Below are 17,500 nucleotides of genomic sequence, written 5' to 3' on the forward strand. Positions count from 1 at the left end.
GGAGAATTAACAGATGCTCTCTTTGCCTGGGTATCTAATGATGCATGAGTGAGCGCAGCGGCAAGGCAGACAACGACGCAGGCTACGAAATAATCGTGGGATTAGCAAAAGGAGTGGCTGCTACCAGCGCAAGCAAAAAGAAGAAAGGGCTCGTCCGGGATTTGAACCCGGGACCTCTCGCACCCTAAGCGAGAATCATACCCCTAGACCAACGAGCCCAGTTCAGGAGTGAACAGTCGCTCAGTGAATTTCTATCACATGTTACGAGGGGCAAAACATAAACGGAGAATCAACAGGCGCTCTATTTGGCTCGGTATTATGTGGTGCATGAATGAGTGCAGCGGCAAGGCACACAACTACGCTGGCTACCAAGTGAGTGTGGGATTAGCTACCAAGTGGGAGTGGGAAAAGAAGAAAGCGATCGTCCGGGATTTGAACCCGGGACCTCTCGCACCCTAAACGAGAATCATACCCCTAGACCAACGAGCCCTTCTTTTTTCTTTATTGCCGGCTGTCATACACATAACCAAGGTTGACACACAAATTGAACTGAACACTCCTGCTCGTGATGTTCACATAACTATGACACAGGTAAAAAAGCCGTTGACCCTATTGGGGTTGACGTTGTCAAGTTAAAATTCTTTCAACTCTACCAATGGTTCGACTTTCACCACCCATGCTGGGACTGCACTCATCGCTTTGGGCATTTCAACGAAGGTGTACATACACTGGCGAAAGTAGAGCCTTGCAGGGCGAGCTTCAGGGTCAACGTGGAAGCCCGCCATTCGGGACCGCCAAAGACTGTGTAATCCTAGCAACATTACGGTGTCTAGGGGTACATCATCTTCATTATCTGTCGGCAGGAACCTGATTCCGTGTGGATCTAAAGGTAATTCTTTTTTAAGTGTTTTTTGTAATACGTCCCAAAAATAAACCCCCTCCCAGCAGTGCAGAAAAACATGGTCTATTGTCTCTGGTTGTTTACATATTAGGCATCGTGAACCCCAAGGCAGATAAAAACCCTTGTCTTCGAAAAATATTTTCACCGATAATGTACCTGTGTGTAGCTTAAAGAAAAACGTCTTTACCCCCGGAGAAACTGGCATTCTTTTCAGGCGTTTTAATACGTGTTGACCTAGACTCTCGCTGTACAAGGCTCTCTACATAGGAAGAGGAAAAAGGTTGTCACAAATATCGTTGTACAGTTTCTTCTTTTTGATTGTACTCAAGTATTCTACCGAAAAACGAGCAGTTAAAATTCGGACACTGCTTACTATTTCTTGAAAAAACTTGGAAATTCGCCCTGGAATACTTCTCGTAGAGACAACAAAATTGGGCACTGCCCGCACGAGCCTTACTTGGCACGCAGTACGTAAGAAAGGGTCCGAGATGTCACGGAGGAAAATAAAACGATTAACCATTTGGCGTACAAATAGATGAGCACGCCCAAGTCCACCTTCTCGAACCCGGCGAAACAAGTTATCTCGGCTACCCAAGACCAACGAGCCCAGCTCGGGAGTGAACAGTCGCTCAGTGAATTTCTATCACATGTTACGAGGGGCAAAGCATAAATGGAGAATCAACAGGCGCTCTATTTGGCTGAGTATTATATGGTGCATGAATGAGTGCAGCGGCAAGGCAGACAACTACGCTGGCTACCAAATGAGTGTGGGATTAGCAAAAGCAGTAGCTGCCACCAGCGCAAGGAAGAAGAAGAAAGGGCTCGTCCGGGATTTGAACCCGGGACCTCTCGCACCCTAAGCGAGAATCATACCTCTAGACCAACGAGCCCAGTTCATTTTTTTTTTTTTTTTTTCTTTATTGCCTGGCTTTGACACAAATACACCGCACTGGAACTCAAAACAACAGGAAAAAAAGGAATAATATATGTACACAAAGGTAGCTAGCGTTGCCTAACACCCACTGAGGGGCAGGCATTGTCACGTTTAAAATTCCTTGAGCACCGTCAAAGGTTCCAGCTTTGACAGCCACTCAGGAGCACATGGTTGCAATTTAAGCACGTCGAGCCATCGCTGCACACTTTCACGGAAATACATGCGGGCTGGCCGTGCATCTGGATCGCAGTGATAACCAGCCATTCGTGCGCGCCATATACTGTGGAGGCACATTAACATAACCTGGTCTAACGGCATATCATCGTGGTTATCCAATGGCAAGTACCTAATGCCATGGGAATCAAGTGGCAACTGTTTTTTTATTGTCCTTTGCAGAACATCCCACAAATATACCCCCTCCCAGCAATGCAAAAACACGTGATCTATTGTCTCTGGTTGTTTGCAGATGAGACATTGGGCCCCCCACGGTAGGAACATACCCTTCTCCTCCATAAATGATTTTACACTCAAAGTACCGGTATGCAGCATAAAGAAAAACGTTTTAGCTCCCGGAGCAACTTGCATTTTCTTTACGCGTTTTAGTACATTACTTCCTGTGCCTCCATAGTATAAAGCTCGGTACAAGGGCACCGGGAACACCACTTCACAAACATCCTTGCATAATGTTCTCCTGTTAACATTACTTAAATACTCTTTCGAAAAACGTGCGCTTAAGAATTTCACACTCAAAACAATTTCCCTAAAGAAGCCAAACAGAGAACCAGGCATACATTGAGTATACACTACGAAATCAGGCAACGCTCGACCAAGTCTCTGTTGACACACTGTGCGCAGGAATGGATCACTGGCATCCCTAAAAAAACATAAACCGGTTGACAATCTGTCGCACAAACAAATGACCCAGACCAAGCCCCCCATGCTTCACCTGCCGGAACAAATTTGTCCGACTGCACCTCTCCCAACTCGAGGCCCAAACAAACACCGCAAAAACTCGATGCAATTTTTGCACATTTACACGGGAGCAATGCAACACTTGCATAACATACCATAACTTACTAATTAAAAACAGGTTGCAAACTGCGGCTCTTGCAAATATTGATAATTGAGCGCTTTTCCATTTCTCCGCTTTTTCACTGGTTTCTTTGACCTGCTCTCGCCAGTATGGCTCGCTTTCCTTGTAAAATTTCAAGGGCACACCCAAGTACTTTGCAGGCGTTGTAACCCACGACACATTAGCAAAAGTGTCGGGGGTCAGCTGCCATTCTCCGTGCCAAAATCCCAGGCACTTACCCCAGTTAACTTTACTCCCTGTGACTTTGCTAAAATGTTTTACCACATCCACTGTCCTCTTTATACTCTCCTTATTTACACAAAAAACCGCAACGTCGTCTGCGTAAGCCAACAATTTGACTTCTGACTCCTGCAGTCGAAAACCATCAATGTTATTGTTTTGTAGGATGCTTAAACACAACGTTTCAATATAAATGCCGAACAAAAGAGGGCTGAGGCCAACGAGCCCAGTTCAGGAGTGAACAGTCGCTCAGTGAATTTCTATCACATGTTACGAGGGGCAAAGCATAAACGGAGAATCAACAGGCGCTCTATTTGGCTCGGTATTATGTGGTGCATGAATGAGTGCAGCGGCAAGGCACACAACAACGCAGGCTACCAAATGAGTGTGGGATTAGCAAAAGCAGTAGCTGCCACCAGCGCAAGGAAAAAGAAGAAAGGGCTCGTCCGGGATTTGAACCCGGGACCTCTCGCACCCTAAGCGAGAATCATACCCCTAGACCAACGAGCCCAGTTCGGGAGTGAACAGTCGCTCAGTGAATTTCTATCACATGTTACGAGGGGCAAAGCATAAATGGAGAATCAACAGGCGCTCTATTTGGCTCGGTATTATGTGGTGCATGAATGAGTGCAGGGGCAAGGCAGACAACAACGCAGGCTACCAAATGAGTGTGGGATTATCAAAAGCAGTGGCTGCCGCCAGCGCGAGCAAAAAGAAGAAAGCGATCGTCCGGGATTTGAACCCGGGACCTCTCGCACCCTAAACGAGAATCATACCCCTAGACCAACGAGCCCTTCTTTTTTCTTTATTGCCGGCTGTCATACACATAACCAAGGTTGACACACAAATTGAACTGAACACTCCAGCTCGTGATGTTCACATAACTATGACACAGGTAAAAAAGCCGTTGACCCTATTGGGGTTGACGTTGTCAAGTTAAAATTCTTTCAACTCTACCAATGGTTCAACTTTCACCACCCATGCTGGCACTGCACTCATCGCTTTGGGCATTTCAACGAAGGTGTACATACACTGGCGAAAGTAGAGCCTTGCAGGGCTAGCTTCAGGGTCAACGTGGAAGCCCGCCATTCGGGACCGCCAAAGACTGTGTAATCCTAGCAACATTACGGTGTCTAGGGGTGCATCATCTTCATTATCTGTCGGCAGGAACCTGATTCCGTGTGGATCTAAAGGTAATTCTTTTTTAAGTGTTTTTTGTAATACGTCCCAAAAATAAACCCCCTCCCAGCAGTGCAGAAAAACATGGTCTATTGTCTCTGGTTGTTTACATATTAGGCATCGTGAACCCCAAGGCAGATAAAAACCCTTGTCTTCGAAAAATGTTTTCACCTATAATGTACCTGTGTGTAGCTTAAAAAAAAACGTCTTTATCCCCGGAGAAACTGGTATTCTTTTCACGCGTTTTAATACGTCTTGACCTAGACTCTCGCTGTACAAGGCTCTCTACATAGGAAGAGGAAAAAGGTCACAAATATCATTGTACAGTTTCTTCTTTTTGACTGTACTCAAGTATTCTACCGAAAAACGAGCAGTTAAAATTCGGACACTGCTTACTATTTCTCGAAAAAACTTGGAAATTCGCCCTGGAATACTTCTCGTAGAGACAACAAAATTGGGCACTGCCCGCACGAGCCTTACTTGGCACGCAGTACGTAAGAAAGGGTCTGAGACGTCACGGAGGAAAATAAAACGATTAACCAGTTGGCGTACAAATAGATGAGCAAGCCCAAGTCCACCTTCTCGAAACCGGCGAGACAAGTTATCTCGGCTACCCAAGACCAACAAGCCCAGCTCGGGAGTGAACAGTCGCTCAGTGAATTTCTATCACATGTTACGAGGGGCAAAGCATAAATGGAGAATCAACAGGCGCTCTATTTGGCTGAGTATTATATGGTGCATGAATGAGTGCAGCGGCAAGGCAGACAACTACGCTGGCTACCAAATGAGTGTGGGATTAGCAAAAGCAGTAGCTGCCACCAGCGCAAGGAAGAAGAAGAAAGGGCTCGTCCGGGATTTGAACCCGGGACCTCTCGCACCCTAAGCGAGATTCATACCCCTAGACCAACGAGCCCAGTTCAGGAGTGAACAGTCGCTCAGTGAATTTCTATCACATGTTACGAGGGGCAAAGCATAAATGGAGAATCAACAGGCGCTCTATTTGGCTGAGTATTATATGGTGCATGAATGAGTGCAGCGGCAAGGCAGACAACTACGCTGGCTACCAAATGAGTGTGGGATTAGCAAAAGCAGTAGCTGCCACCAGCGCAAGGAAGAAGAAGGGCTCTTCCGGGATTTGAACCCGGGACCTCTCGCACCCTAAGCGAGAATCATACCCCTAGACCAACGAGCCCAGCACAGGAGTGAACAGTCGCTCAGTGAATTTCTATCACATGTCACGAGGGGCAAAGCATAAATGGAGAATCAACAGGCGCTATATTTGGCTGAGTATTATATGGTGCATGAATGAGTGCAGCGGCAAGGCAGACAACTACGCTGGCTACCAAATGAGTGTGGGATTAGCAAAAGCAGTAGCTGCCACCAGCGCAAGGAAGAAGAAGAAAGGGCTCGTCCGGGATTTGAACCCGGGACCTCTCGCACCCTAAGCGAGAGTCATACCCCTAGACCAATGAGCCCAGTTCAGGAGTGAACAGTCGCTCAGTGAATTTCTGTCACATGTTACGAGGGGCAAAGCATAAATGGAGAATCAACAGGCGCTCTATTTGGCTGAGTATTATATGGTGCATGAATGAGTGCAGCGGCAAGGCAGACAACTACGCTGGCTACCAAATGAGTGTGGGATTAGCAAAAGCAGTAGCTGCCACCAGCGCAAGGAAGAAGAAGAAAGGGCTCGTCCGGGATTTAAACCCGGGACCTCTCGCACCCTAAGCGAGAATCATACCCCTAGACCAACGAGCCCAGTTCAGGAGTGAACAGTCGCTCAGTGAATTTCTATCACATGTTACGAGGGGCAAAGCATAAATGGAGAATCAACAGGCTCTCTATTTGGCTGAGTATTATATGGTGCATGAATGAGTGCAGCGGCAAGGCAGACAACTACGCTGGCTACCAAATGAGTGTGGGATTAGCAAAAGCAGTAGCTGCCACCAGCGCAAGGAAGAAGAAAGGGCTCGTCCGGGATTTGAACCCGGGACCTCTCGCACCCTAAGCGAGAATCATACCCCTAGACCAACGAGCCCAGTTCAGGAGTGAACAGTCGCTCAGTGAATTTCTATCACATGTTACGAGGGGCAAAACATAAATGGAGAATTAACAGGCGCTCTATTTGGCTGAGTATTATATGGTGCGTGAATGAGTGCAGCGGCAAGGCAGACAACTACGCTGGCTACCAAATGAGTGTGGGATTAGCAAAAGCAGTAGCTGCCACCAGCGCAAGGAAGAAGAAGAAAGGGCTCGTCCGAGATTTGAACCCGGGACCTCTCGCACCCTAAGCGAGAATCATACCCCTAGACCAACGAGCCCAGTTCAGGAGTGAACAGTCGCTCAGTGAATTTATATCACATGTTACGAGGAGCAAAGCATAAATGGAGAATCAAAAGACGCTCTATTTGGCTGAGTATTATATGGTGCATGAATGAGTGCAGCGGCAAGGCAGACAACTACGCTGGCTACCAAATGAGTGTGGGATTAGCAAAAGCAGTAGCTGCCACCAGCGCAAGGAAGAAGAAAGGGCTCGTCCGGGATTTGAACCCGGGACCTCTCGCACCCTAAGCGAGAATCATACCCCTAGACCAACGAGCCCAGTTCAGGAGTGAACAGTCGCTCAGTGAATTTCTATCACATGTTACGAGGGGCAAAGCATAAATGGAGAATCAACAGGCGCTCTATTTGGCTGAGTATTATATGGTGCATGAATGAGTGCAGCGGCAAGGCAGACAACTACGCTGGCTACCAAATGAGTGTGGGATTAGCAAAAGCAGTAGCTGCCACCAGCGCAAGGAAGAAGAAGAAAGGGCTCGTCCGGGATTTGAACCCGGGACCTCTCGCACCCTAAGCGAGAATCATACCCCTAGACCAACGAGCCCAGTTCAGGAGTGAACAGTCGCTCAGTGAATTTCTATCATATGTTACGAGGGGCAAAGCATAAATGGAGAATCAACAGGCGCTCTATTTGGCTGAGTATTATATGGTGCATGAATGAGTGCAGCGGCAAGGCAGACAACTACGCTGGCTACCAAATGAGTGTGGGATTAGCAAAAGCAGTAGCTGCCACCAGCGCAAGGAAGAAGAAGAAAGGGCTCGTCCGGGATTTGAACCCGGGACCTCTCGCACCCTAAGCGAGAATCATACCCCTAGACCAACGAGCCCAGTTCAGGAGTGAACAGTCGCTCAGTGAATTTCTATCACATGTTACGAGGGGCAAAGCATAAATGGAGAATCAACAGGCGCTCTATTTGGCTGAGTATTATATGGTGCATGAATGAGTGCAGCGGCAAGGCAGACAACTACGCTGGCTACCAAATGAGTGTGGGATTAGCAAAAGCAGTAGCTGCCACCAGCGCAAGGAAGAAGAAGAAAGGGCTCGGCCGGGATTTGAACCCGGGACCTCTCGCACCCTAAGCGAGAATCATACCCCTAGACCAACGAGCCCAGTTCAGGAGTGAACAGTCGCTCAGTGAATTTCTATCATATGTTACGAGGGGCAAAGCATAAATGGAGAATCAACAGGCGCTCTATTTGGCTGAGTATTATATGGTGCATGAATGAGTGCAGCGGCAAGGCAGACAACTACGCTGGCTACCAAATGAGTGTGGGATTAGCAAAAGCAGTAGCTGCCACCAGCGCAAGGAAGAAGAAGAAAGGGCTCGTCCGGGATTTGAACCCGGGACCTCTCGCACCCTAAGCGAGAATCATACCCCTAGACCAACGAGCCCAGCACGGGATTGAACAGTCGCTCAGTGAATTTCTATCATATATCTGACAAGGGGCAAACCATAAATGGAGAATTAACAGACGCTCTCTTTGCCTGGGTATCTAATGATGCATGAGTGAGCGCAGCGGCAAGGCAGACAACGACGCAGGCTACGAAATAATCGTGGGATTAGCAAAAGGAGTGGCTGCTACCAGCGCAAGCAAAAAGAAGAAAGGGCTCGTCCGGGATTTGAACCCGGGACCTCTCGCACCCTAAGCGAGAATCATACCCCTAGACCAACGAGCCCAGTTCGGGAGTGAACAGTCGCTCAGTGAATTTCTATCACATGTTACGAGGGGCAAAGCATAAACGGAGAATCAGCAGGCGCTCTATTTGGCTCGGTATTATGTGGTGCATGAATGAGTGCAGCGGCAAGGCACACAACTACGCTGGCTACTAAGTGAGTGTGGGATTAGCAAAAGCAGTAGCTGCCACCAGCGCGAGCAAAAAGAAGAAAGCGATCGTCCGGGATTTGAACCCGGGACCTCTCGCACCCTAAACGAGAATCATACCCCTAGACCAACGAGCCCTTCTTTTTTCTTTATTGCCGGCTGTCATACACATAACCAAGGTTGACACACAAATTGAACTGAACACTCCAGCTCGTGATGTTCACATAACTATGACACAGGTAAAAAAGCCGTTGACCCTATTGGGGTTGACGTTGTCAAGTTAAAATTCTTTCAACTCTACCAATGGTTCAACTTTCACCACCCATGCTGGCACTGCACTCATCGCTTTGGGCATTTCAACGAAGGTGTACATACACTGGCGAAAGTAGAGCCTTGCAGGGCTAGCTTCAGGGTCAACGTGGAAGCCCGCCATTCGGGACCGCCAAAGACTGTGTAATCCTAGCAACATTACGGTGTCTAGGGGTACATCATCTTCATTATCTGTCGGCAGGAACCTGATTCCGTGTGGATCTAAAGGTAATTCTTTTTTAAGTGTTTTTTGTAATACGTCCCAAAAATAAACCCCCTCCCAGCAGTGCAGAAAAACATGGTCTATTGTCTCTGGTTGTTTACATATTAGGCATCGTGAACCCCAAGGCAGATAAAAACCCTTGTCTTCGAAAAATGTTTTCACCGATAATGTACCTGTATGTAGCTTAAAGAAAAACGTCTTTACCCCCGGATAAACTGGCATTCTTTTCAGGCGTTTTAATACGTGTTGACCTAGACTCTCGCTGTACAAGGCTCTCTACATAGGAAGAGGAAAAAGGTTGTCACAAATATCGTTGTACAGTTTCTTCTTTTTGATTGTACTCAAGTATTCTACCGAAAAACGAGCAGTTAAAATTCGGACACTGCTTACTATTTCTTGAAAAAACTTGGAAATTCGCCCTGGAATACTTCTCGTAGAGACAACAAAATTGGGCACTGCCCGCACGAGCCTTACTTGGCACGCAGTACGTAAGAAAGGGTCCGAGACGTCACGGAGGAAAATAAAACGATTAACCAGTTGGCGTACAAATAGATGAGCACGCCCAAGTCCACCTTCTCGAACCCGGCGAAACAAGTTATCTCGGCTACCCAAGACCAACGAGCCCAGCTCGGGAGTGAACAGTCGCTCAGTGAATTTCTATCACATGTTACGAGGGGCAAAGCATAAATGGAGAATCAACAGGCGCTCTATTTGGCTGAGTATTATATGGTGCATGAATGAGTGCAGCGGCAAGGCAGACAACTACGCTGGCTACCAAATGAGTGTGGGATTAGCAAAAGCAGTAGCTGCCACCAGCGCAAGGAAGAAGATGAAAGGGCTCGTCCGGGATTTGAACCCGGGACCTCTCGCACCCTAAGCGAGAATCATACCCCTAGACCAACCAGCCCAGTTCAGGAGTGAACAGTCGCTCAGTGAATTTCTATCACATGTTACGAGGGGCAAAGCATAAATGGAGAATCAACAGGCGCTCTATTTGGCTGAGTATTATATGGTGCATGAATGAGTGCAGCGGCAAGGCAGACAACTACGCTGGCTACCAAATGAGTGTGGGATTAGCAAAAGCAGTAGCTGCCACCAGCGCAAGGAAGAAGAAGAAAGAGCTCGTCCGGGATTTGAACCCGGGACCTCTCGCACCCTAAGCGAGAATCATACCCCTAGACCAACGAGCCCAGTTCAGGAGTGAACAGTCGCTCAGTGAATTTCTATCACATGTTACGAGGGGCAAAGCATAAATGGAGAATCAACAGGCGCTCTATTTGGCTGAGTATTATATGGTGCATGAATGAGTGCGGAACAACTGACCACGGCGGCGGTCAGACCTGTGACGCAGCAGGGGGTGCTAAGAAAGCCTGGCTCCGCTGGACAGGCCGCCATTGGAAACTGACCTTGGCAACGTTTAATGCTAGAACTCTAGCTAGTGAAGCTAGTTTAGCAGTGCTGTTAGAGGAACTAGAAGGCATGAAATGGGATGTCATAGGGCTTAGTGAGGTTAGGAGGCCGAATGAGGCATATACTGTACTGAAGGACGGGCATGTACTGTGTTATCGAGGTTTACCAGAAAGGCGACAACTAGGAGTAGGTTTCCTTGTCAATACGTACATAGCGGGTAATATAGATGAATTCTATAGTATTAATGAGAGGGTTGCAGGCATCGTAATTAGGCTTAATAAGCGGTATAAACTGAAGGTTGTACAGGCCTATGCGCCTACATGTAGTTATGATGACCAGGCAGTTGAAAGCTTCTATGAAGATGTAGAATCGGCAATGCGAAAAGTAAAGACGCAGTATACTGTACTAATGGGCGACTTCAATGCCAAGGTAGGGAAAAAACAGGCAGGAGACCAGGCAGTAGGTGACTATGGCATTGGTTCTAGGAATAGCAGAGGGGAGTTACTAGTTGAGTTTGCAGAGCGCAATAACTTACGAATCATGAATACCTTCTTCAGCAAACGGAAGAACCGAAAATGGACATGGAAAAGTCCTAACGGAGAGACTAAAAATGAAATCGACTTCATAATGTGTTCAACCCCCGCCATTGTGCAGGATGTAGAAGTAATCGGGAAAGTTCGATGTAGTGACCACAGGATGGTGAGGTCCCGAATTAGCCTAAATCTGAAGAAGGAACGCAATAGATTAGTAAGAAAGAAACCCATCAACGAATTAGCGGTGAGGGGGAGGGCAGAAGAATTCAGGATCTCGCTACAGAATAGGTATTCAGCTCTAACTGAGGATGGCGACATTACCCTAGAGGCAAGGAACAATAATTTCAGAGATATCATTACTGAGTGCGCGGTAGAAGTAGGCGGTAGGATAGTTAGAGAGGATACCGGTAAGCTGTCTAAGGAGACGAAAGATTTGATTAAGAAACGGCAGAGTATGAAAGCTTCCAATCCAACAGACCAGATCGAATTGGCCGAGATATCAAAGCTAATCAATAAGCGCAAGGTGGCCGATATAAGGAAGTATAACATGGAGAAAATTGAGCATGCTGTAAAGAACGGGGGAAGCCTTAAAGCGGTAAAGAAGAAATTGGGCATAGGGAAAAACCAGATGTATGCAATAAGGGACAAGGCGGGCAACGTCATCACTAATATGGAAAAGATAGTCAAAGTAACCGAGGAGTTCTATACAGATCTCTACAGTAGCCAAAGTAGTCAGGACCGTAATGAGATTGGCGGTAGGGAAAAACAGTCAGACGTTCCACCAGTGACGAAGGACGAGGTCAAGAAAGCACTAGAAACTATGAAAAGGGGGAAATCAGCTGGAGAGGATCAGATAACTACAGATTTGCTGAAGGACGGGGGGGATATCGTGCTAGAAAAACTGGCCACCCTGTATACGCAGTGCCTGGTGTCATCGACGGTACCGGAACCATGGAAGAATGCAAACATTATCCTCATTCACAAGAAAGGGGACTCTAAGGACCTTAAAAATTACAGACCAATCAGCTTACTGTCTGTTACGTATAAGGTATTTACTAAGGTAATCGCTAATAGAATCATGACAACCTTAGACTGCAATCAAGCAAAGGATCAAGCAGGGTTTCGGAAACGGTACTCTACTATCGATCATATCTATACCATCAATCAGGTGATAGAAAAATGCTCGGAATATAACCAGCCCTTATACATAGCATTCATTGATTACGAAAAAGCATTTGACTCAGTTGAAACCTCGGCGGTGATGCAGGCATTGCGAAATTAGGGGGTAGACGAGCCGTACGTGAAAGTGCTGGAAGATATATATAGTGGCTGCACAGCAACCATAGTTCTACATAAAGAAAGCAAGAAAATTCCTATAAAGAAAGGTGTTAGGCAAGGAGACACAATCTCCCCAGTACTATTCACAGCATGTTTAGAGGAAGTATTCAGAGACTTGGAATGGGAGCAGTTAGGGATAAGGGTAGATGGAGAATACCTCAGTAATCTGCGATTTGCTGATGACATTGCCTTGCTAAGCAACTCGGGGGATGAATTGCAAATAATGATTGATGACCTAGACAGGAAAAGTAGAAAGGTAGGCTTGAAAATCAATATGCAGAAGACTAAGGTAATGTTCAACAGCCTCGGGAAGGAACAGGAGTTTACATTAGGTAGCGAAATACTGGAAGTAGTAGGCGAATATATCTACTTAGGACAGGTAGTAACCGCAGATCCGGATCATGAAAAGGAAATAACAAGAAGAATAAGATTGGGATGGAGCGCATTTGGCAAGCACTCGCAGATTATGACTAGCAGCTTACCGGTATCGCTCAAGAGGAAAGTATACAACAGTTGCATCTTGCCTGTACTCACCTATGGGGCTGAAACGTGGAGGCTAACCAAGGCAGACAACTACGCTGGCTACCAAATGAGTGTGGGATTAGCAAAAGCAGTAGCTGCCACCAGCGCAAGGAAGAAGATGAAAGGGCTCGTCCGGGATTTAACCCGGGACCTCTCGCACCCTAAGCGAGAATCATACCCCTGGACCAACGAGCCCAGTTCGGGAGTGAACAGTCGCTCAGTGAATTTCTATCACATGTTACGAGGGGCAAAGCATAAATGGAGAATCAACAGGCGCTCTATTTGGCTCGGTATTATGTGGTGCATGAATGAGTGCAGGGGCAAGGCAGACAACAACGCAGGCTACCAAATGAGTGTGGGATTATCAAAAGCAGTGGCTGCCGCCAGCGCGAGCAAAAAGAAGAAAGCGATCGTCCGGGATTTGAACCCGGGACCTCTCGCACCCTAAACGAGAATCATACCCCTAGACCAACGAGCCCTTCTTTTTTCTTTATTGCCGGCTGTCATACACATAACCAAGGTTGACACACAAATTGAACTGAACACTCCAGCTCGTGATGTTCACATAACTATGACACAGGTAAAAAAGCCGTTGACCCTATTGGGGTTGACGTTGTCAAGTTAAAATTCTTTCAACTCTACCAATGGTTCAACTTTCACCACCCATGCTGGCACTGCACTCATCGCTTTGGGCATTTCAACGAAGGTGTACATACACTGGCGAAAGTAGAGCCTTGCAGGGCGAGCTTCAGGGTCAACGTGGAAGCCCGCCATTCGGGACCGCCAAAGACTGTGTAATCCTAGCAACATTACGGTGTCTAGGGGTGCATCATCTTCATTATCTGTCGGCAGGAACCTGATTCCGTGTGGATCTAAAGGTAATTCTTTTTTAAGTGTTTTTTGTAATACGTCCCAAAAATAAACCCCCTCCCAGCAGTGCAGAAAAACATGGTCTATTGTCTCTGGTTGTTTACATATTAGGCATCGTGAACCCCAAGGCAGATAAAAACCCTTGTCTTCGAAAAATGTTTTCACCGATAATGTACCTGTGTGTAGCTTAAAGAAAAACGTCTTTACCCCCGGAGAAACTGGCATTCTTTTCACGCGTTTTAATACGTCTTGACCTAGACTCTCGCTGTACAAGGCTCTCTACATAGGAAGAGGAAAAAGGTCACAAATATCATTGTACAGTTTCTTCTTTTTGACTGTACTCAAGTATTCTACCGAAAAACGAGCAGTTAAAATTCGGACACTGCTTACTATTTCTTGAAAAAACTTGGAAATTCGCCCTGGAATACTTCTCGTAGAGACAACAAAATTGGGCACTGCCCGCACGAGCCTTACTTGGCACGCAGTACGTAATGAAGGGTCTGAGACGTCACGGAGGAAAATAAAACGATTAACCAGTTGGCGTACAAATAGATGAGCATGCCCAAGTCCACCTTCTCGAAACCGGCGAAACAAGTTATCTCGGCTACCCAAGACCAACGAGCCCAGCTCGGGAGTGAACAGTCGCTCAGTGAATTTCTATCACATGTTACGAGGGGCAAAGCATAAATGGAGAATCAACAGGCGCTCTATTTGGCTGAGTATTATATGGTGCATGAATGAGTGCAGCGGCAAGGCAGACAATTACGCTGGCTACCAAATGAGTGTGGGATTAGCAAAAGCAGTAGCTGCCACCAGCGCAAGGAAGAAGAAGAAAGGGCTCGTCCGGGATTTGAACCCGGGACCTCTCGCACCCTAAGCGAGATTCATACCCCTAGACCAACGAGCCCAGTTCAGGAGTGAACAGTCGCTCAGTGAATTTCTATCACATGTTACGAGGGGCAAAGCATAAATGGAGAATCAACAGGCGCTCTATTTGGCTGAGTATTATATGGTGCATGAATGAGTGCAGCGGCAAGGCAGACAACTACGCTGGCTACCAAATGAGTGTGGGATTAGCAAAAGCAGTAGCTGCCACCAGCGCAAGGAAGAAGAAGAAAGGGCTCTTCCGGGATTTGAACCCGGGACCTCTCGCACCCTAAGCGAGAATCATACCCCTAGACCAACGAGCCCAGTTCAGGAGTGAACAGTCGCTCAGTGAATTTCTATCACATGTTACGAGGGGCAAAGCATAAATGGAGAATCAAAAGGCGCTCTATTTGGCTGAGTATTATATGGTGCATGAATGAGTGCAGCGGCAAGGCGGACAAATACGCTGGCTACCAAATGAGTGTGGGATTAGCAAAAGCAGTAGCTGCCACCAGCGCAAGGAAGAAGAAGAAAGGGCTCGTCCGGGATTTAAACCCGGGACCTCTCGCACCCTAAGCGAGAATCATACCCCTAGACCAACGAGCCCAGTTCAGGAGTGAACAGTCGCTCAGTGAATTTCTATCACATGTTACGAGGGGCAAAGCATAAATGGAGAATCAACAGGCTCTCTATTTGGCTGAATATTATATGGTGCATGAATGAGTGCAGCGGCAAGGCAGACAACTACGCTGGCTACCAAATGAGTGTGGGATTAGCAAAAGCAGTAGCTGCCACCAGCGCAAGGAAGAAGAAGAAAGGGCTCGTCCGGGATTTGAACCCGGGACCTCTCGCACCCTAAGCGAGAATCATACCCCTAGACCAACGAGCCCAGTTCAGGAGTGAACAGTCGCTCAGTGAATTTATATCACATGTTACGAGGGGCAAAGCATAAATGGAGAATCAACAGGCGCTCTATTTGGCTGAGTATTATATGGTGCATGAATGAGTGCAGCGGCAAGGCAGACAACTACGCTGGCTACCAAATGAGTGTGGGATTAGCAAAAGCAGTAGCTGCCACCAGCGCAAGGAAGAAGAAGAAAGGGCTCGTCCGGGATTTGAATCCGGGACCTCTCGCACCCTAAGCGAGAATCATACCCCTAGACCAACGAGCCCAGTTCAGGAGTGAACAGTCGCTCAGTGAATTTCTATCATATGTTACGAGGGGCAAAGCATAAATGGAGAATCAACAGGCGCTCTATTTGGCTGAGTATTATATGGTGCATGAATGAGTGCAGCGGCAAGGCAGACAACTACGCTGGCTACCAAATGAGTGTGGGATTAGCAAAACAAGTAGCTGCCACCAGCGCAAGGAAGAAGAAGAAAGGGCTCGTCCGGGATTTGAACCCGGGACCTCTCGCACCCTAAGCGAGAATCATACCCCTAGACCAACGAGCCCAGCACGGGATTGAACAGTCGCTCAGTGAATTTCTATCATATATCTGACAAGGGGCAAACCATAAATGGAGGATTAACAGACGCTCTCTTTGCCTGGGTATCTAATGATGCATGAGTGAGCGCAGCGGCAAGGCAGACAACGACGCAGGCTACGAAATAATCGTGGGATTAGCAAAAGGAGTGGCTGCTACCAGCGCAAGCAAAAAGAAGAAAGGGCTCGTCCGGGATTTGAACCCGGGACCTCTCGCACCCTACGCGAGAATCATACCCCTAGACCAACGAGCCCAGTCCGGGAGGGAACAGTCGCTCAGTGAATTTCTATCACATGTTACGAGGGGCAAAGCATAAACGGAGAATCAACAGGCGCTCTATTTGGCTCGGTATTATGTGGTGCATGAATGAGTGGAGCGGCAAGGCACACAACTACGCTGGCTACCAAATGAGTGTGGGATTAGCAAAAGCAGTAGCTGCCACCAGCGCGAGCAAAAAGAAGAAAGCGATCGTCCGGGATTTGAACCCGTGACCTCTCGCACCCTAAACGAGAATCATACCCCTAGACCAACGAGCCCTTCCTTTTTCTTTATTGCCGGCTGTCATACACATAACCAAGGTTGACACACAAATTGAACTGAACACTCCAGCTCGTGATGTTCACATAACTATGACACAGGTAAAAAAGCCGTTGACCCTATTGGGGTTGACGTTGTCAAGTTAAAATTCTTTCAACTCTACCAATGGTTCAACTTTCACCACCCATGCTGGGACTGCACTCATCGCTTTGGGCATTTCAACGAAGGTGTACATACACTGGCGAAAGTGGAGCCTTGCAGGGCGAGCTTCAGGGTCAACGTGGAAGCCCGCCATTCGGGACCGCCAAAGACTGTGTAATCCTAGCAACATTACGGTGTCTAGGGGTACATCATCTTCATTATCTGTCGGCAGGAACCTGATTCCGTGTGGATCTAAAGGTAATTCTTTTTTAAGTGTTTTTTGTAATACGTCCCAAAAATAAACCCCCTCCCAGCAGTGCAGAAAAACATGGTCTATTGTCTCTGGTTGTTTACATATTAGGCATCGTGAACCCCAGGGCAGATAAAAACCCTTGTCTTCGAAAAATGTTTTTACCGATAATGTACCTGTGTGTAGCTTAAAGAAAAACGTCTTTACCCCCGGAGAAACTGGCATTCTTTTCACGCGTTTTAATACGTCTTGACCTAGACTCTCGCTGTACAAGGCTCTCTACATAGGAAGAGGAAAAAGTCACAAATATCATTGTACAGTTTCTTCTTTCTGACTGTACTCAAGTATTCTACCGAAAAACGAGCAGTTAAAATTCGGACACTGCTTACTATTTCTTGAAAAAACTTGGAAATTCGCCCTGGAATACTTCTCGTAGAGACAACAAAATTGGGCACTGCCCGCACGAGCCTTACTTGGCACGCAGTACGTAAGAAAGGGTCTGAGACGTCACGGAGGAAAATAA

At 47.2% G+C, this 17,500-nt stretch overlaps 14 non-coding genes across 14 annotated transcripts; all 14 read right to left on the reverse strand.

Moving 5' to 3' along the window:
• Nucleotides 1-146: 146 nt before the first annotated feature.
• TRNAP-AGG (transfer RNA proline (anticodon AGG)) lies at nucleotides 147-218 on the reverse strand. Its single transcript has one exon. It is a non-coding gene; the product is annotated as a tRNA-Pro (tRNA).
• A 1,501-nt stretch (nucleotides 219-1,719) lies between these two features.
• TRNAP-AGG (transfer RNA proline (anticodon AGG)) lies at nucleotides 1,720-1,791 on the reverse strand. Its single transcript has one exon. It is a non-coding gene; the product is annotated as a tRNA-Pro (tRNA).
• A 1,794-nt stretch (nucleotides 1,792-3,585) lies between these two features.
• On the reverse strand, nucleotides 3,586-3,657 carry TRNAP-AGG (transfer RNA proline (anticodon AGG)). The gene has a single exon. It is a non-coding gene; the product is annotated as a tRNA-Pro (tRNA).
• Nucleotides 3,658-6,012: 2,355 nt separating this feature from the next.
• On the reverse strand, nucleotides 6,013-6,084 carry TRNAP-AGG (transfer RNA proline (anticodon AGG)). Its single transcript has one exon. It is a non-coding gene; the product is annotated as a tRNA-Pro (tRNA).
• A 208-nt stretch (nucleotides 6,085-6,292) lies between these two features.
• TRNAP-AGG (transfer RNA proline (anticodon AGG)) lies at nucleotides 6,293-6,364 on the reverse strand. The gene has a single exon. It is a non-coding gene; the product is annotated as a tRNA-Pro (tRNA).
• A 491-nt stretch (nucleotides 6,365-6,855) lies between these two features.
• On the reverse strand, nucleotides 6,856-6,927 carry TRNAP-AGG (transfer RNA proline (anticodon AGG)). Its single transcript has one exon. It is a non-coding gene; the product is annotated as a tRNA-Pro (tRNA).
• A 211-nt stretch (nucleotides 6,928-7,138) lies between these two features.
• On the reverse strand, nucleotides 7,139-7,210 carry TRNAP-AGG (transfer RNA proline (anticodon AGG)). The gene has a single exon. It is a non-coding gene; the product is annotated as a tRNA-Pro (tRNA).
• A 211-nt stretch (nucleotides 7,211-7,421) lies between these two features.
• On the reverse strand, nucleotides 7,422-7,493 carry TRNAP-AGG (transfer RNA proline (anticodon AGG)). Its single transcript has one exon. It is a non-coding gene; the product is annotated as a tRNA-Pro (tRNA).
• A 494-nt stretch (nucleotides 7,494-7,987) lies between these two features.
• Nucleotides 7,988-8,059, reverse strand: TRNAP-AGG (transfer RNA proline (anticodon AGG)). The gene has a single exon. It is a non-coding gene; the product is annotated as a tRNA-Pro (tRNA).
• Nucleotides 8,060-8,272: 213 nt separating this feature from the next.
• TRNAP-AGG (transfer RNA proline (anticodon AGG)) lies at nucleotides 8,273-8,344 on the reverse strand. The gene has a single exon. It is a non-coding gene; the product is annotated as a tRNA-Pro (tRNA).
• A 1,796-nt stretch (nucleotides 8,345-10,140) lies between these two features.
• Nucleotides 10,141-10,212, reverse strand: TRNAP-AGG (transfer RNA proline (anticodon AGG)). The gene has a single exon. It is a non-coding gene; the product is annotated as a tRNA-Pro (tRNA).
• Nucleotides 10,213-15,096: 4,884 nt separating this feature from the next.
• On the reverse strand, nucleotides 15,097-15,168 carry TRNAP-AGG (transfer RNA proline (anticodon AGG)). Its single transcript has one exon. It is a non-coding gene; the product is annotated as a tRNA-Pro (tRNA).
• A 211-nt stretch (nucleotides 15,169-15,379) lies between these two features.
• On the reverse strand, nucleotides 15,380-15,451 carry TRNAP-AGG (transfer RNA proline (anticodon AGG)). Its single transcript has one exon. It is a non-coding gene; the product is annotated as a tRNA-Pro (tRNA).
• Nucleotides 15,452-15,945: 494 nt separating this feature from the next.
• Nucleotides 15,946-16,017, reverse strand: TRNAP-AGG (transfer RNA proline (anticodon AGG)). Its single transcript has one exon. It is a non-coding gene; the product is annotated as a tRNA-Pro (tRNA).
• Between the last annotated feature and the right edge of the window lie 1,483 nt (nucleotides 16,018-17,500).

This window comes from Amblyomma maculatum, chromosome 4, assembly GCF_055883805.1.
Source record: "Amblyomma maculatum isolate TAMU_Amacu chromosome 4, ASM5588380v1, whole genome shotgun sequence".
Lineage (NCBI taxonomy): Eukaryota > Metazoa > Arthropoda > Arachnida > Ixodida > Ixodidae > Amblyomma > Amblyomma maculatum.